This window comes from Pimephales promelas, chromosome 14, assembly GCF_988280905.1.
Source record: "Pimephales promelas chromosome 14, fPimPro1.hap1.1, whole genome shotgun sequence".
Taxonomy (NCBI): domain Eukaryota; kingdom Metazoa; phylum Chordata; class Actinopteri; order Cypriniformes; family Leuciscidae; genus Pimephales; species Pimephales promelas.
Window position 1 is genome coordinate 14,801,785 of NC_142782.1, and position 25,987 is coordinate 14,827,771.

General features: G+C 39.1%; 1 long non-coding RNA gene across 2 annotated transcripts in view; it reads right to left on the bottom strand.

Annotated features, from left to right (window-relative positions):
• Nucleotides 1–7,359: 7,359 nt before the first annotated feature.
• LOC120484455 (uncharacterized) overlaps nucleotides 7,360–25,987 on the bottom strand; it is a 40,121-nt gene continuing 21,493 nt past the window's right edge. The window contains exons 2-3 of one of the 2 annotated variants that reach the window (XR_016146481.1): nucleotides 7,627–7,935; nucleotides 7,360–7,485 (exon numbers count right to left, since the gene is read on the bottom strand). This is a non-coding gene — a long non-coding RNA (uncharacterized LOC120484455). Of the gene's footprint in view, nucleotides 7,486–7,610; nucleotides 7,936–25,987 lie in introns of those variants that run through there. The other variant, XR_016146480.1, reaches the window with a different exon arrangement.

The window sequence follows — 25,987 nt, forward strand, 5'->3', positions numbered from 1 at the left end:
CTTACTATAGTATAAACAGTACATTTTGCATAATTTACTGTACATGTAGTTTATTGCTATCACTCTGTACTTAAATGCATAATTACATTTAAGTGAATATTATGCATTTAAGTGATTATAATGATCTGATCTGATTATCTGATTTAAGTCGATTTAGTGTGATTTATGTTTCTCCTTCAGTGATTCTGCTTGTTAACATCAGGTGCCTTCAATGTTGGCAATATAAAATAAAGAGTTCTTAATCTTTGACGTCTGTCTGTTATTCACATATTTTTGATTATTTTTTTGTTATAAACTTTACTCATTTTAAATGGTTAACTTTTAAAGAATAATTTGATTATTTTTTTACTCAATTCTAATTTGTTCAATTTAATTAATAATATTCTTTGTAATCTGTTGCCACATTTTTATTGATTAGATAAAGCCTATTCATTTTTTACAGTGTACATTTGATCTAACGATTATTTCTCAAATGTTTGATATGATTTATGACTTAGAGAACGAACTAGCACAAAAAAAAAAAATGAGGCCTATGAGATGTTGACTAAGACTTTCCTTTCAGCAAAGTGTGATAATTGACTGAAATCCCCATCGTGAAGTGTAGAGCTAAAACCTTGGCAAAGGCTTTATCTAAAAACATGTCTGTTTAAATCGTTCGCATGACGCTTGACGGTTGAGCTGTCACAGCATGGCAGCTCCTGGACTCTGACATCATGTCTGTCTGTGGCAGATAAGAGAAGTGATAAACAGAAGAAGACTCCGGAATAAAGCAATTAATCACCGTGGGCTTCCAATAAACCTGCACTGACATCTGACAGAGGCCTCGGGCTAGATATTAAAGGTTATGAGTCAAAGTAATGCCTCGAAATGAATTGATTTGAGCTTCAGAGCTTCACATTCAGTAGTGTGTCAGTGTGCAAGTATGCATGTGAGGGTGTGTGTTTGTGTGTACTCTAAAAGGTGATGAGTAACACACATATGGTAGATATCAGTGGCACGAGGAGGAGCAGACACCCTGATGTGCACACACACCCTGTCTCCCCATCCTGTCTCCATGGTCCCTAAGGGACTCATGCAGTAACTCTATAGTGCTTCTGCTAAATGCTCAGAACATAAATTGAAGGCAAACACGCTGCGTCTGCAAGAGCGAGGGAAACTACCCACATAAGATATAGGTGGTGCTGTGGAGGTGGAGAGTTAGGATGAGAACTTGCATAGTGTGTTAGGAAGTATGGATACATTAAATCGATTGGCTGTGCTACATTGAAACAAACAAGCAGAGCGTGAATAGAGGTTCATGGCTGAACTGTTTATTTAGCAAATCAGCATATTTAATTATTTCTGAAGTGATGTCTCATGTGATACTGAAGGCTGGAGTAATGATGCTAATATTGATATATATGATTATGAATACAGTCAAACCAAAAATGATTCAGTCTAACAGAAGGATGGCCAAAGCCAGTGACATATCATCTGATTTGATAACTCTCTCTGAGTTGATTTACTCTCATATTTTATTACCATTTTATAAATTATAGCAAATAAACTGATGTGATCATGTGAGAAACATTGAAGGTGTCTGAAAAAAATAAGGACAGATTTGTTTTGTTTTTTAAATGTTTTTGTTTTTAATGACTGCTTTCTGGTTCATAGTGAATATTGGGATCTGCTATACAATGTGTTTATATGTGTTGTCAGGGTACAGTGAAAGTGTAAATGCTCTAAAAAGCTGTATCCTGTAGGATACAAAACAACTGTCTCTTTTCCTATTGTGAACTTTTACCAGTATGGCATAAATTGTGCCCCTTTCTTTATCCTGTGAGTGTGTGTGTGTGTGTGTGTGTGTGTGTGTGTGTCTGTTTGAAGAGGAGGAAGCTCCTAGTCTCCTGTGTGAAAACAAGCTGGCAGAGAGATGTCCTCTGGTCACATCAAAGTAAACACACACACAACAGAGGAAGTAAGCTCAGACCCACCAGGGTCAAAGGTCACCACAGTGGCATTGTTGGGAAAGGATAGCGGATACTGAGTTGACTCTGACACGTCCAGGGAGGCTCTTGTGTGTGTGTGTGTGTGTGTGTGTGTGTGCATTTATTAATAAATACAGTGACCCGTGAGAATAGGAAATACACTGTGCACTAAATGCAGATGCACTAAATCCGACTGCTACTATTGACAACCAGCCAAAGTGTCTCATCCAAATTGGCTCCTCTTCTTAAAGATGTTTTTGTTTAAAAAAAAAAAAATGGCCCATGAATCAGTGAAACATCCTGTGATTGTGTTTTTTTGGGGAAGGTGTGTTGTGCATTTGATATGCAGTTGGTTTACTGAAGAGGATACTAGTATTTAAATGAACAGGTGAGACGCCTAAAGACAGTCATTTATACATTGTTCAAATTTCCTGTTTTTTTGTAAAGAGTTTTGTTTTTTGCAAAGCAGTCTAACTTAAATTGAATATTGATGCGCATGTACAGTATGTACAGTATCTCACATAAGTGAGAACATCATTCACATTTCAACAAACATTTTAGTAAACCTTCTCAAAGGATAATACTGTACACTGTAAAACATATTTTCAAGATTTGTTTTCACAACATATTTTCTTTTGTCAAATCAACTTTATAATAATTTGAGTTTCTGATGATTAAATTAATCTCCTTCATTGTATTAACTCACTTTTTCCAATTCAATCAACTTAAAATTTTAAGGCAACCAGGTTACTTACTTTTTTAAGTTAAACCAACAATATTTTTTACAGTGTAGTAATCACAACATTTTTTTCTTTTGTCAAATCAACTTAAATAATTTATTTAGTTCAGATAACTTATAATTTTGTAATTTAGGAGCGAGCGTTTTCAATTCATTCCTATGTATGTAAGTCGAGCTTCACGCTCGCGCATTGCATTATGGGATTGACAGCGGACCGGAGAAAGCTTTAAGAGCGACCAAAAGCATCAAAAAGGTTAGCTAGTTCTTGACTTTATGCAAATATCAAGCGAAAAATGCGTCGGCAGCCAATTGATGAGTGGTTTGGGATGTGACGTCTGTTTTGAGATTTTTTAAATATGCAAATTGTGCCGGAGTTTATGCTGGATTTAGTCCGTAAATAGTTTTGTTTACAAATTAGACGCTTTGCAGTTGTTATATGTTAAATAATTCATTTTGGATGTGTTCATTGTGATTATACTGGCTGGGTTTATAAAAGTTTATCAAATTAATGGGATATCTTTGCTTGGGGCATTTATGTAAACAAAGCTTGTCTATTTCCGAATGTAATCGCGTGCATCTCTGATGATTATAGAGCGTCAAAGGTCAAAGTGGCCAGAATTCATTCATTTTCAATGAGAGCCGGCGGCGAGCTCTGGCAAGGGCGGCGCGGCGCGTCTTGGATGGCGAGAGCGGCGAGGAGAGTTGAAATCAGTTCTGTTCTCAGTTCTCTGGTATATCTCATGGGAGGCAGGCACTTTAAAAAGGACACTAAAGTTTACCAATTCATGTGCATCGACATTTAGTTTAAGTTAAACTATATGTGATACTTTTATGAAGGCACTTACCAAATAGCCAATAGACATCGAAGCAGCTCATACTAATATAAGAACAATAGAAGTCAGTGGGAAGTTTCCACCATAATGGAAAAACAAATGTGCTTATGAACACTTTAGAGTAATGTAAAGTTTAATTTTGAAAAGGTTAAGGTGTTTCCTGCTAGCATCCTTCCCCATGCTCATATTTTTTATTTTTTATTTTTGGCAGATATGCTGATCCGGTTTGCTTCATAATTTTATGGTGATTCAAGATGTGTCCACAGGTGCACTCTTTCTCTCTTACACTCTTTCCTTCCGTTATAATCAGATTGTCTATAAAACCTGATACTCTTTTTTTCACACTAATTATAGGCATATGCCACTGAAAACCTTGATTGAGCATGTGGGTCCAGTGTGTGCATATCTAACTGCTTTGAGGTCAATTGCGCATAAGATTTCATCATACAGAGAGATTGTAAGAACACATAACTATATTGAGACACATACCACACAATCCACAAATTGCAATCAGCAGGAAAATGTCTTTGATGTCAATCAGTAGAGTGCAATTTCCTCTTTGTTAACAAAACGAATTGTGCTACATGTATTCACACAAAGCACACACTTACATAAAAACAAGCTCACACAGTTGTGTGTTATGGGATCCTGCAGGTTTTCATCTCTGTCACTGGAAGTTTCCCTCTTGTCCCCAGAGGAAAAATCCCATCACACACATCATTCTGCAGCCTAAACTATGAGTGGGGGGCAAAACCGTGGCAAGATAGCTTACACAACAGTGTGTGTGTGTGTGTGTGTGTGTGTGTGTGCGAAAGCGAGTTTGTGGTCAGGTTCCGTGCGGTTCAGGTTTGCACAGATGTTGCTATGGCAGTGAGCCAGTTGTGTGATGTCATGAGAGAGGCCCTACACCTCTCCAATAGAAAGATAAAATAGAGATTAAGAGGAAATGGAGGTTAAGGACAAAAAAGGAGAAAATAGTTGATAACAGACATAAATTAAACATAAATTATTATAAATGTTAAACAGAGTTTAGTTATTGCTCATTTTCCCTGTTAGTATATATATATATATATAGCCTAGATTTGCCATTTTTGCACTTTTGTATTTGCTAAGATGTTCTGACTAGTCAGGGTGGTTTTTAGGCCCTGTTAACACTGAGACGCGTTTAGCTGTATACGTACACATTTTTTGTCGTATTGGCGTTTCGTCCAGACGGATCTGGCATTTTGGGACACTAAAACCACTATTTTTTTGAAACCGGGTCCCAGGGTGGGTAAATCTGAAAATGACACCCTTGCGTTTTCGTTTGTACGGCCAATCCGTATATTTTGTGAAACGATGATGTCATCACCCCACATGTCGACTAGTCAGACAGTCACGTAACAGCAAAAACAACTGCCGAACTGCTTGTATAATAATAATATAATATAATGCGCGAGCCTCTTTTATTCCTCTATTTATTATATACTTGAAGGTATTTTTTATATTTTTTATTTATTTAGGCCTATTTCGTATGCTATGGTGGTCTGTTGTCCGATTAAGACATTTCGTATTTTGTAGGGATGGGGATTTAAAGCAAAAACAATATTGGACGATCAATGGGAATTATTTGATTATTACGGCTATAAAAAAAAAACACACCCCTGTAATTTTCCATTCCGACATTACATTTCTCTGTAGGTTATTGTAGGCCTACGTGTTGTCTCATAAATTAACCGAAACTCAGAAATATATAGAAGGCTTGAAATGTCTACGTTTAAACAACATCGAACAACAATTCAAAACGAAACGAAACAGATAACTCTAGCCTCTGTATGAAGTGCATTAGCCTACTCCATATGGAGTTCACCTATAGGCACGTTCACAATACTGCAAAGTGGCGAGTTAGCATCGTCAACTTCATATTTTCAGTCAAGAATGACAGAAAACACTATTTTATTAATAAACAATTAAAACGTCTATATTTGACACATTCGTTACTTTTGCCGGTTCTTCGTGGTAAACTTTCTGAGTCCGCTAACTAATCGAATATCGTGACTCCCTATTTTGTAACAGGCAATTTATGTTTGTTCAACAATAACGCTCTTGGTGAAAAAAAGAAAAGAAGCAACTGTGCCTAATATTAGCCTAGTTTTACCGTCTAAAGTTGCCTACAGTGCGCAAGGTTTTATGCGCATGCTTTAAGTCTTTTTCTCGCATTTTTAGTGTATCTCTATGGAAGAATTACAGCGCCACATACTGGTCTGGGATGTATACTACATCGTTTTGAGCCGGTTTCGATCTCACGACCAAGTCATACCAATTCGACGAATGATTAAAAAGGCAACTACAGCTCGCTGCATCCTGCGGTGGATATCCAACCCGGCCCACATCCAAGTGTGACGTCAGAAGCCACCCCCATCCACGTGTGACGTCAGAAGCCACGCCCATCCATGTGTGACGTCGGAAGCCTCGCCCATGTCCAAAGACGGCACGTGACTCAATTTGATGTGATTCGTGACGTGTACACATGCTCAAAATGCCGCTGCTTCCTGTCGGAATATGTTTATGGTTGTTATCATAGTAGTTATTGATTTATAATAAAGATGAGGTTATTTGTGTAGAGATGTGGCACTACAGATTATTGGTGCAGTTAAATTGTGACGCTTTGGCAGGCTTGGAATCGTCTAAATCACAAGCACTCCCTTAACAGCTGTATTAGACAATATGTTTGCATTGCTCACTGGTTTTGTAAGTTAATGACAAGTAAACAATGTACCTTAAAACGATATTTTTGTATTTCTCTTGTATTTCTGTTACAAATGGTAATCAATAATCATGGTTTTGCTACAATAAACATATAAGGGAGCATCTATACTTAAACTAAAATGAGTTTTTATCTCTTTCTTAATTATATGGGATGCAAACTGCACTTAGTTATCCCTTCTAAAAAACTTTTTTAAACATTTCTTTCTATGTGGTTATAGAAATATTGCATTTTAACAAATTAAGAATTCACCTGTTAATGCCTGTTATAGCAAATTACTTTGAAATGGCAGAATGGAATTTATGTAAACCTTAAATCATATAGCCTACTAATATATAATCTACTCATTAGTCATTATAAGCAAAGTGAGATATTTCATGCCTTTATGTGTTATAAATTTGATGATTACGGCATATAGCTATGTTGAATTACCGAAATAAATGAACTTTTGCACAATATTCTAATACATAAAAAAAAACAGTTAATCTCTCGCTTCCTCTTCTGTACAGGTTTTATGAGTTTAACATATCAAAATATCATCATAGTTCAAAATATCTTGGTCACAAATGATTTTTTTAATGTAATATTTTGTGTTAATACATCAAGTTTACACATATGGTTAAAAAATGACCCATTTATGCAAGTGTGATAACTTTTTGTTAAAATAACTAATGTCAGTTGTTCAGAGCAAATCCCTGCACAATCGGAGGCTGCAGCTTTAGGACCCCGGTTACAGGACCCTTGTTTTAGTTTGTACGTACATAGTTCGGAAGACATTTAATCTCAGGAGTATTTTTATAAAATGTGTTTTTTTATTCAAAATGCATCAGAGACATTTACAAAAATGTAAATTTATACAAAACAAATTAAAAATGTATATCAATCTTATTCAACTGAAAAGTGGTGTGAGCCCTAGTTTCTTGAATTATGCTGTATATTGATTAACCTACTCAAGTTGAACTAATTTGCTCATTATCAGATAAAATAACGATGGAATCAGCACATGCAGTCACTAAATGATATGGCCAGAATATCAGAAGGCAAAACTCGAGAATGATTCAAGCATGAATTTATTTACATATGTATTTATTTATATTATACGAAAGAACAAAATTATTTATGTTAGATAAATAGATAAATTATAAAAGCACCAAAAAGATCCCCCGTTTTCCACCAGTTGCTGCAGGAATGGCTTCAACTCTGAGAGAGAGAGAGACAGAGAGAGAGATACAAATGAGTTTAACATGTTCAAATATATATTTCAGATTTAACACTAAACAGTTATGAAATGTTGGAGTTGTAGAGAGAGAGAAAGTCAAATTGAATATTCATGTTACTGACATCTAATTCCAGAGTCCAAATGTGTAAATGTAAAAGTAACAGCCAACAATTGAATGGTCTCCTTTCTTTCCTCAATTGTTTGTCAATTTGTCAGTTAAAATCTTCCACTTCACTGAAATAGTTATCAGAGAACAGTCACAGTTGTGTTACTGTAACAGAATTATCAGTAACAAAAGGGTGCACGGGGCATTGTGCAAAAATAATGAATAATCTACTCTGACCTGCAATGATAATCCAGAAAGGAAGACCTGCTCAGCCTCCTGTGAAGAGATATCCCAGCCAGGAGACAGACAGGGCATTTATGATTGCCTATGGAAAAAGTAAATATAAATGTACAATAATATATCTCATATTCTTTTTCAAGTAGAATAAGATTTACAGGATGTAACGTCACACATAAACACTAAAATAATATATTTTTATATTTACCCTTAATCCAAATAAAAACATGAAATTGGTGAAATAATAATAATAGTATAGTAGACAGAACAAAAGTTTCAGTTGAGAGTACTGATACTAAATACACCAAGAGACATCACAGGGGAGTTAAATGACCAATATGCAAGTTGAAGATAATTCATAGCTCTAAAACAACATCAAACCTTATTGATTCGAATTACGTCGATATTTTGACAATTTATTTCTTGACTATTTATTTAGTCGTTTGCGTTATTCGCCTCTGCCATAACGACCTATTGGTTTTCATTAAACCGAGAAAATGGAATTTTGTTTTATTTACGATCACTGAGAAATGTTCTATTATTTAAAATGCAAAAAACAAAAAAAAAACACAAAAAAACAAAAACAAAACTTTTATTATTTTCAAGGTGAAAATGATTCATTTGCATGGATCCACGCCGAAGAAAATGTCTAAATGTCACGTTTTTAATGAAGCAGGCTAATGAGTAAAATGTCTATTTTTCCGGCGTCCCCCCAGCTCCTCGTTTAAGCAAAAGGTACGCTAAAAACAACGTATTACATCGATGTTAAACCACGTTAACCGTGTTAACCATAACCTTAAATACTCGACCTAGCTCCATTGCTTAGCAATGAGAAGAAACTTCTGTAACTTCAGTGCTCAACCCGTATCACGACAAGACGTGAAATAATCACGTTGGTCCACTTTGGAAAACGTGTAGATGTCACGGTTAGTTTAAACTCACAACCATAAATAGGGCTTTACTACCCTCTTGTGTCAAATTATATTTCTATATTTATTTTTCCAACAAATAAAACCAAACCCGGAATAAAAGCCCATCCAATACACCCTTTAACATGACCAAAATGCTTAATTAATTTTCAGAGTTGACTCATTCTCCTCTATGCTGCGGGCGTTCTGATCTACGATCGCATCTCGCGATCATTCATTCAACTATTTTAAAAAGGCAGGATAAAGCACCAATCCACACTTTTTATTAGTCAAATTCATTTAAAAAAATGTAAACTCAAGTATAGAATATAAGTAGACAAAAATACTGTTGCTAATGAGAAGACAGACAAGACTGCTGCAGGTTATGTGTAATTTTATGGGTATTTTTTTATTGAGAGTTGTGTTATTGCAGTAAGATCTTTACGTTTTTGTGATAGTTATGTGTGTTAATGTTAGATCAGATGTTCTTGGTTCATTTACTGCCTAATGTATAAATGTGTCTCTCACCGTCATGGAGAGAGATGTGTAAGGCAATAGCGCCTTGCCTAAGTAGTTTGTATGTGTTCTATAATAAAAGAGGAAAAGTCATTTTTTTTCTTATTTGTTAATTCAAAAATTTCTCCACCTGTGGGAGGGAGCACTCTGGGTACCCCTTTCGGTTTTTTTTCGGGCGAAAAATAAAGTTTCTCCAATCTTCTCAAAACTCTGGATTCTAATAGAGGGCCATGAGACTTAAACCTGAGTGCAAAAATGGAGGCTCTAGACCCTTCCAGAGCTGAGATATCGAAATTCAAAATTTCGACCCGAAAAAAAAAAACGACAGTGTTACCCCTTACGTTTTTTTCAGTTTTTGGGCGAAAAATCAAGTTTCTCCAATCTTCTCAAAACTCTGGATTATGATAGAGGGCCGCGAGACTTTGACCTGAGCGCAACAATGGAGGCTCTAGACCCTTCCAGAGCTGAGATATCGAAACTCAAAATTTCGACCCGAAAAAAAACCGACAGTGTTACCCCTTACGTTTTTTTCAGTTTTCGGGCGAAAAATCAAGTTTCTCCAATCTTCTCAAAACTCTGGATTCTGATAGAGGGCCGCGAGACTTTGACCTGAGCGCAAAAATGGAGGCTCTAGACCCTTCCAGAGCTGAGATATCGAAACTCAAAATTTCGACCCGAAAAAAAAACGACAGTGTTACCCCTTACGTTTTTTTCAGTTTTCGGGCGAAAAATCAAGTTTCTCCAATCTTCTCAAAACTCTGGATTATGATAGAGGGCCGCGAGACTTTGACCTGAGCGCAAAAATGGAGGCTCTAGACCCTTCCAGAGCTGAGAAATCGAAACTCAAAATTTCGACCCGAAAAAAAACGACAGTGTTACCCCTTATGTTTTTTTCAGTTTTCGGGCGAAAAATCAAGTTTCTCCAATCTTCTCAAAACTCTGGATTATGATAGAGGGCCGCGAGACTTTGACCTGAGCGCAAAAATGGAGGCTCTAGACCCTTCCAGAGCTGAGATATCGAAACTCAAAATTTCGACCCGAAAAAAAAACGACAGTGTTACCCCTTACGTTTTTTTCAGTTTTCGGGCGAAAAATCAAGTTTCTCCAATCTTCTCAAAACTCTGGATTATGATAGAGGGCCGCGAGACTTTGACCTGAGCGCAAAAATGGAGGCTCTAGACCCTTCCAGAGCTGAGATATCGAAACTCAAAATTTCGACCCGAAAAAAAAAAACGACAGTGTTACCCCTTACGTTTTTTTCAGTTTTCGGGCGAAAAATCAAGTTTCTCCAATCTTCTCAAAACTATGGATTATGATAGAGGGCCGCGAGACTTTGACCTGAGCACAAAAATGGAGGCTCTAGACCCTTCCAGAGCTGAGATATCGAAACTCAAAATTTCGACCCGAAAAAAAAAACGACAGTGTTACCCCTTACATTTTTTTCAGTTTTCGGGCGAAAAATCAAGTTTCTCCAATCTTCTCAAAACTCTGGATTATGATAGAGGGCCGCGAGACTTTGACCTGAGTGCAAAAATGGAGGCTCTAGACCCTTCCAGAGCTGAGATATCGAAACTCAAAATTTAGACCCGAAAAAAAAACGACAGTGTTACCCCTTACGTTTTTTTCAGTTTTCGGGCGAAAAATCAAGTTTCTCCAATCTTCTCAAAACTCTGGATTATGATAGAGGGCCGCGAGACTTTGACCTGAGCACAAAAATGGAGGCTCTAGAACCTTCCAGAGCTGAGATATCGAAACTCAAAATTTCGACCCGAAAAAAAAACGACAGTGTTACCCCTTACGTTTTTTTCAGTTTTCGGGCGAAAAATCAAGTTTCTCCAATCTTCTCAAAACTCTATATTATGATAGAGGGCCATGAGACTTAAACCTGAGTGCAAAAATGGAGGCTCTAGACCCTTCCAGAGCTGAGATATCGAAACTCAAAATTTCGTCATGAAAAAAAAAACGACAGTGGTACCCCTTTCGTTGTTTTTTTTAGGCGAAAAATCAAGTTTCTCCAATCCTCTCAAAACTCTGGATTCTGATAGAGGGCCATGAGACTTAAACCTGAGTGCAAAAATGGAGGCTCTAGACCCTTCCAGAGCTGAGATATCGAAACTCAAAATTTCGTCATGAAAAAAAAAAACGACAGTGGTACCCCTTTCGTTTTTTTTTTTCGGGCGAAAAATAAAGTTTCTCCAATCTTCTCAAAACTCTGGATTCTAATAGAGGGCCATGAGACTTAAACCTGAGTGCAAAAATGGAGGCTCTAGACCCTTCCAGAGCTGAGATATCGAAACTCAAAATTTCGACCCCAAAAAAAAACGACAGTGGTACCCCTTTCGTTTTTTTTTTTCGGGCGAAAAATGATGTTTCTCCAATCTTCTCAAAACTCTGGATTCTGATAGAGGGCCATGAGACTTAAACCTGACTGCAAAAATTGAGGCTCTAGACCCTTCCAGAGCTGAGATATCGAAACTCAAAATTTCGACCCGAAAAAAAAACGACAGTGTTACCCCTTACGTTTTTTTCAGTTTTCGGGCGAAAAATCAAGTTTCTCCAATCTTCTCAAAACTCTGGATTATGATAGAGGGCCGCGAGACTTTGACCTGAGCGTAAAAATGGAGGCTCTAGACCCTTCCAGAGCTGAGATATCGAAACTCAAAATTTCGACCCGAAAAAAAAAACGACAGTGTTACCCCTTACGTTTTTTTCAGTTTTCGGGCGAAAAATCAAGTTTCTCCAATCTTCTCAAAACTCTGGATTATGATAGAGGGCCGCGAGACTTTGACCTGAGCGCAAAAATGGAGGCTCTAGACCCTTCCAGAGCTGAGATATCGAAACTCAAAATTTCGACCCGAAAAAAAAAAACGACAGTGTTACCCCTTACATTTTTTTTCAGTTTTCGGGCGAAAAATCAAGTTTCTCCAATCTTCTCAAAACTCTGGATTATGATAGAGGGCCGCGAGACTTTGACCTGAGTGCAAAAATGGAGGCTCTAGACCCTTCCAGAGCTGAGATATCGAAACTCAAAATTTCGACCCGAAAAAAAAACGACAGTGTTACCCCTTATGTTTTTTTCAGTTTTCGGGCGAAAAATCAAGTTTCTCCAATCTTCTCAAAACTCTGGATTATGATAGAGGGCCGCGAGACTTTGACCTGAGCGCAAAAATGGAGGCTCTAGAACCTTCCAGAGCTGAGATATCGAAACTCAAAATTTCGACCCGAAAAAAAAACGACAGTGTTACCCCTTACGTTTTTTTCAGTTTTTGGGCGAAAAATCAAGTTTCTCCAATCTTCTCAAAACTCTATATTATAATAGAGGGCCATGAGACTTAAACCTGAGTGCAAAAATGGAGGCTCTAGACCCTTCCAGAGCTGAGATATTGAAACTCAAAATTTCGACCCGAAAAAAAAAATGACAGTGGTACCCCTTTCGTTGTTTTTTTTAGGCGAAAAATCAAGTTTCTCCAATCCTCTCAAAACTCTGGATTCCGATAGAGGGCCATGAGACTTAAACCTGAGTGCAAAAATGGAGGCTCTAGACCCTTCCAGAGCTGAGATATCGAAACTCAAAATTTCGACCCGAAAAAAAAACGACAGTGTTACCCCTTACGTTTTTTTTTTCGGGCGAAAAATAAAGTTTCTCCAATCTTCTCAAAACTCTGGATTCTAATAGAGGGCCATGAGACTTAAACCTGAGTGCAAAAATGGAGGCTCTAGACCCTTCCAGAGCTGAGATATCGAAACTCAAAATTTCGACCCCCCCAAAAAAACGACAGTGTTACCCCTTTCGTTTTTTTTTTTTTCGGGCGAAAAATGATGTTTCTCCAATCTTCTCAAAACTCTGGATTCTGATAGAGGGCCATGAGACTTAAACCTGACTTTAAAAATTGAGGTTCTAGACCCTTCCAGAGCTGAGATATCGAAACTCAAAATTTCGACCCGAAAAAAAAAACGACAGTGTTACCCCTTACGTTTTTTTCAGTTTTTGGGCGAAAAATCAAGTTTCTCCAATCTTCTCAAAACTCTGGATTATGATAGAGGGCCGCGAGACTTTGACCTGAGCGCAACAATGGAGGCTCTAGACCCTTCCAGAGCTGAGATATCGAAACTCAAAATTTCGACCCGAAAAAAAAAACGACATTGTTACCCCTTACGTTTTTTTCAGTTTTCGGGTGAAAAATCAAGTTTCTCCAATCTTCTCAAAACTCTGGATTCTGATAGAGGGCCGCGAGACTTTGACCTGAGCGCAAAAATGGAGGCTCTAGACCCTTCCAGAGCGGAGATATCGAAACTCAAAATTTCGACCCGAAAAAAAAAACGACAGTGTTACCCCTTACGTTTTTTTCAGTTTTCGGGCGAAGAATCAAGTTTCTCCAATCTTCTCAAAACTCTGGATTATGATAGAGGGCCGCGAGACTTTGACCTGAGCGCAAAAATGGAGGCTCTAGACCCTTCCAGAGCTGAGATATCGAAACTCAAAATTTCGACCCGAAAAAAAAAACGACAGTGTTACCCCTTACATTTTTTTCAGTTTTCGGGCGAAAAATCAAGTTTCTCCAATCTTCTCAAAACTCTGGATTATGATAGAGGGCCGCGAGACTTTGACCTGAGTGCAAAAATGGAGGCTCTAGACCCTTCCAGAGCTGAGATATCGAAACTCAAAATTTCGACCCGAAAAAAAAACGACAGTGTTACCCCTTACGTTTTTTTCAGTTTTCGGGCGAAAAATCAAGTGTCTCCAATCTTCTCAAAACTCTGGATTATGATAGAGGGCCGCGAGACTTTGACCTGAGCGCAAAAATGGAGGCTCTAGAACCTTCCAGAGCTGACATATAGAAACTCAAAATTTCGACCCGAAAAAAAAACGACAGTGTTACCCCTTACGTTTTTTTCAGTTTTCGGGCGAAAAATCAAGTTTCTCCAATCTTCTCAAAACTCTATATTATGATAGAGGGCCATGAGACTTAAACCTGAGTGCAAAAATGGAGGCTCTAGACCCTTCCAGAGCTGAGATATCGAAACTCAAAAATTCGACCCGAAAAAAAAAATGACAGTGGTACCCCTTTCGTTGTTTTTTTTAGGCGAAAAATCAAGTTTCTCCAATCCTCTCAAAACTCTGGATTCTGATAGAGGGCCATGAGACTTAAACCTGAGTGCAAAAATGGAGGCTCTAGAACCTTCCAGAGCTGACATATAGAAACTCAAAATTTCGACCCGAAAAAAAAACGACAGTGTTACCCCTTACGTTTTTTTCAGTTTTCGGGCGAAAAATCAAGTTTCTCCAATCTTCTCAAAACTCTATATTATGATAGAGGGCCATGAGACTTAAACCTGAGTGCAAAAATGGAGGCTCTAGACCCTTCCAGAGCTGAGATATCGAAACTCAAAATTTCGACCCGAAAAAAAAAAACGACAGTGTTACCCCTTACGTTTTTTTCAGTTTTCGGGTGAAAAATCAAGTTTCTCCAATCTTCTCAAAACTCTGGATTCTGATAGAGGGCCGCGAGACTTTGACCTGAGCGCAAAAATGGAGGCTCTAGACCCTTCCAGAGCTGAGATATCGAAACTCAAAATTTCGACCCGAAAAAAAAAACGACAGTGTTACCCCTTACGTTTTTTTTCAGTTTTCGGGCGAAAAATCAAGTTTCTCCAATCTTCTCAAAACTCTGGATTATGATAGAGGGCCGCGAGACTTTGACCTGAGCGCAAAAATGGAGGCTCTAGACCCTTCCAGAGCTGAGATATCGAAACTCAAAATTTCGACCCGAAAAAAAAAACGACAGTGTTACCCCTTACATTTTTTTCAGTTTTCGGGCGAAAAATCAAGTTTCTCCAATCTTCTCAAAACTCTGGATTATGATAGAGGGCCGCGAGACTTTGACCTGAGTGCAAAAATGGAGGCTCTAGACCCTTCCAGAGCTGAGATATCGAAACTCAAAATTTCGACCCGAAAAAAAAACGACAGTGTTACCCCTTACGTTTTTTTCAGTTTTTTTTTCGGGCGAAAAATCAAGTGTCTCCAATCTTCTCAAAACTCTGGATTATGATAGAGGGCCGCGAGACTTTGACCTGAGCGCAAAAATGGAGGCTCTAGAACCTTCCAGAGCTGACATATAGAAACTCAAAATTTCGACCCGAAAAAAAAAGACAGTGGTACCCCTTTCGTTGTTTTTTTTAGGCGAAAAATCAAGTTTCTCCAATCCTCTCAAAACTCTGGATTCTGATAGAGGGCCATGAGACTTAAACCTGAGTGCAAAAATGGAGGCTCTAGACCCTTCCAGAGCTGAGATATCGAAACTCAAAATTTCGTCATGAAAAAAAAAACGACAGTGGTACCCCTTTCGTTTTTTTTTTTCGGGCGAAAAATAAAGTTTCTCCAATCTTCTCAAAACTCTGGATTCTAATAGAGGGCCATGAGAATTAAACCTGAGTGCAAAAATGGGGGCTCTAGACCCTTCCAGAGCTGAGATATCGGAACTCAAAATTTTGACCCAAAAAAAAACCCGACAGTGGTACCCCTTTCGTTCTTTTTTCGGGCGAAAAATAAAGTTTCTCCAATCTTCTCAAAACTCTTGATTCTAATAGAGGGCCATGAGACTTAAACCTGAGTGCAAAAATGGAGGCTCTAGACCCTTCCAGAGCTGAGATATCGAAACTCAAAATTTCGACCCCAAAAAAAAAACGACAGTGTTACCCCTTTCGTTTTTTTTTTTTCGGGCGAAAAATGATGTTTCTCCAATCTTCTCAAAACTCTGGATTCTGATAGAGGGCCATGAGACTTAAACCTGACTGCAAAAATTGAGGCTCTAGACCCTTCCAGAGCTGAGATATCGAAACTCAAAATTTCGACCCGAAAAAAAAACGACAGTGTTACCCCTTACGTTTTTTTCAGTTTTTGGGCGACAAATCAAGTTTCTCCAATCTTCTCAAAACTCTGGATTATGATAGAGGGCCGCGAGACTTTGACCTGAGCGCAACAATGGAGGCTCTAGACCCTTCCAGAGCTGAGATATCGAAACTCAAAATGTCGACCCGAAAAAAAAAACGACAGTGTTACCCCTTACGTTTTTTCAGTTTTCGGGCGAAAAATCAAGTTTCTCCAATCTTCGCAAAACTCTGGATTATGATAGAGGGCCGCGAGAATTTGACCTGAGCGCAACAATGGAGGCTCTAGACCCTTCCAGAGCTGAGATATCGAAACTCAAAATTTCGACCCGAAAAAAAAACGACAGTGTTACCCCTTACGTTTTTTTCAGTTTTCAGGCGAAAAATCAAGTTTCTCCAATCTTCTCAAAACTCTGGATTCTGATAGAGGGCCGCGAGACTTTGACCTGAGCGCAAAAATGGAGGCTCTAGACCCTTCCAGAGCTGAGATATCGAAACTCAAAATTTCGACCCGAAAAAAAAAACGACAGTGTTACCCCTTACGTTTTTTTCAGTTTTCGGGCGAAAAATCAAGTTTCTCCAATCTTCTCAAAACTCTGGATTTTGATAGAGGGCCGCGAGACTTTGACCTGAGCGCAAAAATGGAGGCTCTAGACCCTTTCAGAGCTGAGATATCGAAACTCAAAATTTCGACCCGAAAAAAAAACGACAGTGTTACCCCTTACGTTTTTTTCAGTTTTCGGGCGAAAAATCAAGTTTCTCCAATCTTCTCAAAACTCTGGATTATGATAGAGGGCCGCGAGACTTTGACCTGAGCGCATAAAAATGGAGGCTCTAGACCCTTCCAGAGCTGAGATATCGAAACTCAAAATTTCGACCCGAAAAAAAAAACGACAGTGTTACCCCTTACATTTTTTTCAGTTTTCGGGCGAAAAATCAAGTTTCTCCAATCTTCTCAAAACTCTGGATTATGATAGAGGGCCGCGAGACTTTGACCTGAGCACAAAAATGGAGGCTCTAGACCCTTCCAGAGCTGAGATATCGAAACTCAAAATTTCGACCCGAAAAAAAAAACGACAGTGTTACCCCTTACATTTTTTTCAGTTTTCGGGCGAAAAATCAAGTTTCTCCAATCTTCTCAAAACTCTGGATTATGATAGAGGGCCGCGAGACTTTGACCTGAGTGCAAAAATGGAGGCTCTAGACCCTTCCAGAGCTGAGATATCGAAAATCAAAATTTCGACCCGAAAAAAAAAACGACAGTGTTACCCCTTACGTTTTTTTCAGTTTTCGGGCGAAAAATCAAGTTTCTCCAATCTTCTCAAAACTCTGGATTATGATAGAGGGCCGCGAGACTTTGACCAGAGCGCAAAAATGGAGGCTCTAGACCCTTCCAGAGCTGAGATATCGAAACTCAAAATTTCGACCCGAAAAAAAAACGACAGTGTTACCCCTTACGTTTTTTTCAGTTTTCGGGCGAAAAATCAAGTTTCTCCAATCTTCTCAAAACTCTGGATTATGATAGAGGGCCGCGAGACTTTGACCTGAGCACAAAAATGGAGGCTCTAGACCCTTCCAGAGCTGAGATATCGAAACTCAAAATTTCGACCCGAAAAAAAACCGTCAGTGTTACCCCTTACGTTTTTTTCAGTTTTCGGGCGAAAAATCAAGTTTCTCCAATCTTCTCAAAACTCTGGATTATGATAGAGGGCCGCGAGACTTTGACCTGAGCACAAAAATGGAGGCTCTAGACCCTTCCAGAGCTGAGATATCGAAACTCAAAATTTCGACCCGAAAAAAAAAAACGACAGTGTTACCCCTTACATTTTTTTCAGTTTTCGGGCGAAAAATCAAGTTTCTCCAATCTTCTCAAAACTCTGGATTATGATAGAGGGCCGCGAGACTTTGACCTGAGTGCAAAAATGGAGGCTCTAGACCCTTCCAGAGCTGAGATATCGAAACTCAAAATTTCGACCCGAAAAAAAAAATGACAGTGGTACCCCTTTCGTTGTTTTTTTTAGGCGAAAAATCAAGTTTCTCCAATCCTCTCAAAACTCTGGATTCTGATAGAGGGCCATGAGACTTAAACCTGAGTGCAAAAATGGAGGCTCTAGACCCTTCCAGAGCTGAGATATCGAAACTCAAAATTTCGTCATGAAAAAAAAAATGACAGTGGTACCCCTTTCGTTTTTTTTTTTCGGGCGAAAAATAAAGTTTCTCCAATCTTCTCAAAACTCTGGATTCTAATAGAGGGCCATGAGACTTAAACCTGAGTGCAAAAATGGGGGCTCTAGACCCTTCCAGAGCTGAGATATCGGAACTCAAAATTTTGACCCAAAAAAAACCCCGACAGTGGTACCCCTTTCGGTTTTTTTTTCGGGCGAAAAATAAAGTTTCTCCAATCTTCTCAAAACTCTGGATTCTAATAGAGGGCCATGAGACTTAAACCTGAGTGCAAAAATGGAGGCTCTAGACCCTTCCAGAGCTGAGATATCGAAAACTCAAAATTTCGACCCCCCCAAAAAAACGACAGTGTTACCCCTTTCGTTTTTTTTTTTCGGGCGAAAAATGATGTTTCTCCAATCTTCTCAAAACTCTGGATTCTGATAGAGGGCCATGAGACTTAAACCTGACTGCAAAAATTGAGGCTCTAGACCCTTCCAGAGCTGAGATATCGAAACTCAAAATTTCGACCCGAAAAAAAAAACGACAGTGTTACCCCTTACGTTTTTTTCAGTTTTTGGGCGAAAAATCAAGTTTCTCCAATCTTCTCAAAACTCTGGATTATGATAGAGGGCCGCGAGACTTTGACCTGAGCGCAACAATGGAGGCTCTAGACCCTTCCAGAGCTGAGATATCGAAACTCAAAATTTCGACCCGAAAAAAAAAACGACAGTGTTACCCTTTACGTTTTTTCAGTTTTTGGGCGAAAAATCAAGTTTCTCCAATCTTCTCAAAACTCTGGATTATGATAGAGGGCCGCGAGACTTTGACCTGAGCGCAACAATGGAGGCTCTAGACCCTTCCAGAGCTGAGATATCGAAACTCAAAATTTCGACCCGAAAAAAAAACGACAGTGTTACCCCTTACGTTTTTTTCAGTTTTCGGGCGAAAAATCAAGTTTCTCCAATCTTCTCAAAACTCTGGATTATGATAGAGGGCCGCGAGACTTTGACCTGAGCGCAAAAATGGAGGCTCTAGACCCTTCCAGAGCTGAGATATCGAAACTCAAAATTTCGACCCGAAAAAAAAAACGAAAGTGTTACCCCTTACGTTTTTTTTCAGTTTTCGGGCGAAAAATCAAGTTTCTCCAATCTTCTCAAAACTCTGGATTATGATAGAGGGCTGCAAGACTTTGACCTGAGCGCAAAAATGGAGGCTCTAGACCCTTCCAGAGCTGAGATATCGAAACTCAAAATTTCGACCCGAAAAAAAACAACAGTGTTACCCCTTACGTTTTTTTCAGTTTTCTGGCGAAAAATCAAGTTTCTCCAATCTTCTCAAAACTCTGGATTATGATAGAGGGCCATGAGACTTAAACCTGAGTGCAAAAATGGAGGCTCTAGACCCTTCCAGAGCTGAGATATCGAAACTCAAAATTTCGACCCCCCCAAAAAAAACGACAGTGTTACCCCTTTCGTTTTTTTTTCTTTTCGGGCGAAAAATGATGTTTCTCCAATCTTCTCAAAACTCTGGATTCTGATAGAGGGCCATGAGACTTAAACCTGACTGCAAAAAATTGAGGCTCTAGACCCTTCCAGAGCTGAGATATCGAAACTCAAAATTTCGACCCGAAAAAAAAACGACAGTGTTACCGCTTACGTTTTTTTCAGTTTTTGGGCGAAAAATCAAGTTTCTCCAATCTTCTCAAAACTCTGGATTATGATAGAGGGCCGCGAGACTTTGACCTGAGCGCAACAATGGAGGCTCTAGACCCTTCCAGAGCTGAGATATCGAAACTCAAAATTTCGACCCGAAAAAAAAAACGACAGTGTTACCCCTTACGTTTTTTCAGTTTTTGGGCGAAAAATCAAGTTTCTCCAATCTTCTCAAAACTCTGGATTATGATAGAGGGCCGCGAGACTTTGACCTGAGCGCAACAATGGAGGCTCTAGACCCTTCCAGAGCTGAGATATCGAAACTCAAAATTTCATCCCGAAAAAAAAACCGACAGTGTTACCCCTTACGTTTTTTTCAGTTTTCGGGCGAAAAATCAAGTTTCTCCAATCTTCTCAAAACTCTGGATTCTGATAGAGGGCAGTGAGACTTTGACCTGAGCGCAAAAATGGAGGCTCTAGACCCTTCCAGAGCTGAGATACAGAAACTCAAAATTTCGAGCCGAAAAAAAACCGACAGTGTTACCCCTTACGTTTTTTTCAGTTTTCGGGCGAAAAATCAAGTTTCTCCAATCTTCTCAAAACTCTGGATTATGATAGAGGGCCGCAAGACTTTGACCTGAGCGCAAAAATGGAGGCTCTAGACCCTTCCAGAGCTGAGATATCGAAACTCAAAATTTCGACCCGAAAAAAAACGACAGTGTTACCCCTTATGTTTTTTTTTAGTTTTCGGGCGAAAAATCAAGTTTCTCCAATCTTCTCAAAACTCTGGATTATGATAGAGGGCCGCGAGACTTTGACCTGAGCGCAAAAATGGAGGCTCTAGACCCTTCCAGAGCTGAGATATCGAAACTCAAAATTTCGACCCGAAAAAAAACGACAGTGTTACCCCTTATGTTTTTTTTAGTTTTCGGGCGAAAAATCAAGTTTCTCCAATCTTCTCAAAACTCTGGATTATGATAGAGGGCTGCGAGACTTTGACCTGAGCGCAAAAATGGAGGCTCTAGACCCTTCCAGAGCTGAGATATCGAAACTCAAAATTTCGACCCGAAAAAAAACGACAGTGTTACCCCTTACGTTTTTTTTCAGTTTTCGGGCGAAAAATCAAGTTTCTCCAATCTTCTCAAAACTCTGGATTATGATAGAGGGCCGCGAGACTTTGACCTGAGCACAAAAATGGAGGCTCTAGACCCTTCCAGAGCTGAGATATCGAAACTCAAAATTTCGACCCGAAAAAAAAAACGACAGTGTTACCCCTTACATTTTTTTCAGTTTTCGGGCGAAAAATCAAGTTTCTCCAATCTTCTCAAAACTCTGGATTATGATAGAGGGCCGCGAGACTTTGACCTGAGTGCAAAAATGGAGGCTCTAGACCCTTCCAGAGCTGAGATATCGAAAATCAAAATTTCGACCCGAAAAAAAAAACGACAGTGTTACCCCTTACGTTTTTTTCAGTTTTCGGGCGAAAAATCAAGTTTCTCCAATCTTCTCAAAACTCTGGATTATGATAGAGGGCCGCGAGACTTTGACCTGAGCGCAAAAATGGAGGCTCTAGAACCTTCTAGAGCTGAGATATCGAAACTCAAAATTTCGACCAGAAAAAAAAAACTACAGTGTTACCCCTTACGTTTTTTTCAGTTTTCGGGCGAAAAATCAAGTTTCTCCAATCTTCTCAAAACTCTATATTATGATAGAGGGCCATGAGACTTAAACCTGAGTGCAAAAATGGAGGCTCTAGACCCTTCCAGAGCTGAGATATCGAAACTCAAAATTTCGACCCGAAAAAAAAAATGACAGTTGTACCCCTTTCGTTGTTTTTTTTAGGCGAAAAATCAAGTTTCTCCAATCCTCTCAAAACTCTGGATTCTAATAGAGGGCCATGAGACTTAAACCTGAGTGCAAAAATGGGGGCTCTAGACCCTTCCAGAGCTGAGATATCGGAACTCAAAATTTTGACCCAAAAAAAACCCGACAGTGGTACCCCTTTCGTTTTTTTTTCGGGCGAAAAATAAAGTTTCTCCAATCTTCTCAAAACTCTGGATTCTAATAGAGGGCCATGAGACTTAAACCTGAGTGCAAAAATGGAGTCTCTAGACCCTTCCAGAGCTGAGATATCGAAACTCAAAATTTCGACCCAAAAAAAAACGACAGTGGTACCCCTTTCGTTTTTTTTTTCAGGCGAAAAATGAAGTTTCTCCAATCTTCTCAAAACTCTGGATTCTAATAGAGGGCCATGAGACTTAAACCTGAGTGCAAAAATGGAGGCTCTAGACCCTTCCAGAGCTAAGATATTGAAACTCAAAATTTCGACCCGAAAAAAAAAACGACAGTGTTACCCCTTACCTTTTTTTCAGTTTTCGGGCGAAAAATCAAGTTTCTCCAATCTTCTCAAAACTCTGGATTATGATAGAGGGCCGCGAGACTTTGACCTGAGCGCAAAAATGGAGGCTCTAGAACCTTCCAGAGCTGAGATATCGAAACTCAAAATTTCGACCAGAAAAAAAAACGACAGTGTTACCCCTTACGTTTTTTTCAGTTTTCGGGCGAAAAATCAAGTTTCTCCAATCTTCTCAAAACTCTATATTATGATAGAGGGCCATGAGACTTAAACCTGAGTGCAAAAATGGAGGCTCTAGACCCTTCCAGAGCTAAGATATCGAAACTCAAAATTTCGACCCGAAAAAAAAAATGACAGTTGTACCCCTTTCGTTGTTTTTTTTAGGCGAAAAATCAAGTTTCTCCAATCCTCTCAAAACTCTGGATTCTGATAGAGGGCCATGAGACTTAAACCTGAGTGCAAAAATGGAGGCTCTAGACCCTTCCAGAGCTGAGATATTGAAACTCAAAATTTCGTCATGAAAAAAAAAACGACAGTGGTACCCCTTTCGGTTTTTTTTCGGGCGAAAAATAAAGTTTCTCCAATCTTCTCAAAACTCTGGATTCTAATAGAGGGCCATGAGACTTAAACCTGAGTGCAAAAATGGGGGCTCTAGACCCTTCCAGAGCTGAGATATCGGAACTCAAAATTTTGACCCAAAAAAAACCCGACAGTGGTACCCCTTTCGTTTTTTTTTCGGGCGAAAAATAAAGTTTCTCCAATCTTCTCAAAACTCTGGATTCTAATAGAGGGCCATGAGACTTAAACCTGAGTGCAAAAATGGAGGCTCTAGACCCTTCCAGAGCTGAGATATCGAAACTCAAAATTTCGACCCAAAAAAAAACGACAGTGGTACCCCTTTCGTTTTTTTTTTCAGGCGAAAAATGAAGTTTCTCCAATCCTCTCAAAACTCTGGATTCTAATAGAGGGCCATGAGACTTAAACCTGAGTGCAAAAATGGAGGCTCTAGACCCTTCCAGAGCTAAGATATTGAAACTCAAAATTTCGACCCGAAAACAAAAAAAAAAACCACAATGGTACCCCTTTCGTTTTTTTTTTCCGGGCGAAAAATAAAGTTTCTTCAATCTTCTCAAACTCTGCATTCTAATAGAGGGCCATGAGACTTAAACCTGAGTGTAAAAATGGAGGCTCTAGACCCTTCCAGAGCTGAGATATCGAAACTCAAAATTTCGACCCGAAAAAAAAACGACAGTGGTACCCCTTTCGTTTTTTTTTTCAGGCGAAAAATCAAGTTTCTCCAATCCTCTCAAAACTCTGGATTCTGATAGAGGGCCATGAGACTTAAACCTGAGTGCAAAAATGGAGGCTCTAGACCCTTCCAGAGCTGAGATATCGAAACTCAAAATTTCGTCATGAAAAAAAAAACGACAGTGGTACCCCTTTCGTTTTTTTTTTTCGGGCGAAAAATAAAGTTTCTCCAATCTTCTCAAAACTCTGGATTCTAATAAAGGGCCATGAGACTTAAACCTGAGTGCAAAAATGGGGGCTCTAGACCCTTCCAGAGCTGAGATATCGGAACTCAAAATTTTGACCCAAAAAAAACCCGACAGTGGTACCCCTTTCGTTTTTTTTTCGGGCGAAAAATAAAGTTTCTCCAATCTTCTCAAAACTCTGGATTCTAATAGAGGGCCATGAGACTTAAACCTGAGTGCAAAAATGGAGGCTCTAGACCCTTCCAGAGCTAAGATATTGAAACTCAAAATTTCGACCAGAAAAAAAACGACAGTGTTACCCCTTACGTTTTTTTCAGTTTTCGGGCGAAAAATCAAGTTTCTCCAATCTTCTCAAAACTCTATATTATGATAGAGGGCCATGAGACTTAAACCTGAGTGCAAAAATGGAGGCTCTAGACCCTTCCAGAGCTGAGATATCGAAACTCAAAATTTCGACCCGAAAAAAAAAATGACAGTTGTACCCCTTTCGTTGTTTTTTTTAGGCGAAAAATCAAGTTTCTCCAATCCTCTCAAAACTCTGGATTCTGATAGAGGGCCATGAGACTTAAACCTGAGTGCAAAAATGGAGGCTCTAGACCCTTCCAGAGCTGAGATATTGAAACTCAAAATTTCGTCATGAAAAAAAAAAACGACAGTGGTACCCCTTTCGGGTTTTTTTTCGGGCGAAAAATAAAGTTTCTCCAATCTTCTCAAAACTCTGGATTCTAATAGAGGGCCATGAGACTTAAACCTGAGTGCAAAAATGGGGGCTCTAGACCCTTCCAGAGCTGAGATATCGGAACTCAAAATTTTGACCCAAAAAAACCCGACAGTGGTACCCCTTTCGTTTTTTTTTCGGGCGAAAAATAAAGTTTCTCCAATCTTCTCAAAACTCTGGATTCTAATAGAGGGCCATGAGACTTAAACCTGAGTGCAAAAATGGAGGCTCTAGACCCTTCCAGAGCTGAGATATCGAAACTCAAAATTTCGACCCAAAAAAAAACGACAGTGGTACCCCTTTCGGTTTTTTTTTCAGGCGAAAAATGAAGTTTCTCCAATCCTCTCAAAACTCTGGATTCTAATAGAGGGCCATGAGACTTAAACCTGAGTGCAAAAATGGAGGCTCTAGACCCTTCCAGAGCTAAGATATTGAAACTCAAAATTTCGACCCGAAAAAAAAAAAAAACCACAGTGGTACCCCTTTCGTTTTTTTTTCCGGGCGAAAAATAAAGTTTCTTCAATCTTCTCAAAACTCTGCATTCTAATAGAGGGCCATGAGACTTAAACCTGAGTGTAAAAATGGAGGCTCTAGACCCTTCCAGAGCTGAGATATCGAAACTCAAAATTTCGACCCGAAAAAAAAAACGACAGTGGTACCCCTTTCGTTTTTTTTTTTTCGGGCGAAAAATTATGTTTCTCCAATCTTCTCAAAACTCTGGATTCTGATAGAGGGCCATGAGACTTAAACCTGACTGCAAAAATTGAGGCTCTAGACCCTTCCAGAGCTGAGATATCGAAACTCAAAATTTCGGCCCAAAAAAAAACGACAGTGGTACCCCTTTCGTTTTTTTTTTTTCAGGCGAAAAATCAAGTTTCTCCAATCCTCTCAAAACTCTGGATTCTGATAGAGGGCCATGAGACTTAAACCTGAGTGCAAAAATGGAGGCTCTAGACCCTTCCAGAGCTGAGATATCGAAACTCAAAATTTCGTCATGAAAAAAAAAAACGACAGTGGTACCCCTTTCGTTTTTTTTTTCGGGCGAAAAATAAAGTTTCTCCAATCTTCTCAAAACTCTGGATTCTAATAAAGGGCCATGAGACTTAAACCTGAGTGCAAAAATGGGGGCTCTAGACCCTTCCAGAGCTGAGATATCGGAACTCAAAATTTTGACCCAAAAAAAACCCGACAGTGGTACCCCTTTCGTTTTTTTTTTCGGGCAAAAAATAAAGTTTCTCCAATCTTCTCAAAACTCTGGATTCTAATAAAGGGCCATGAGACTTAAACCTGAGTGCAAAAATGGAGGCTCTAGACCCTTCCAGAGCTGAGATATCGAAACTCAAAATTTCGACCCAAAAAAAAACGACAGTGGTACCCATTTCGTTTTTTTTTTCAGGCGAAAAATGAAGTTTCTCCAATCCTCTCAAAACTCTGGATTCTAAT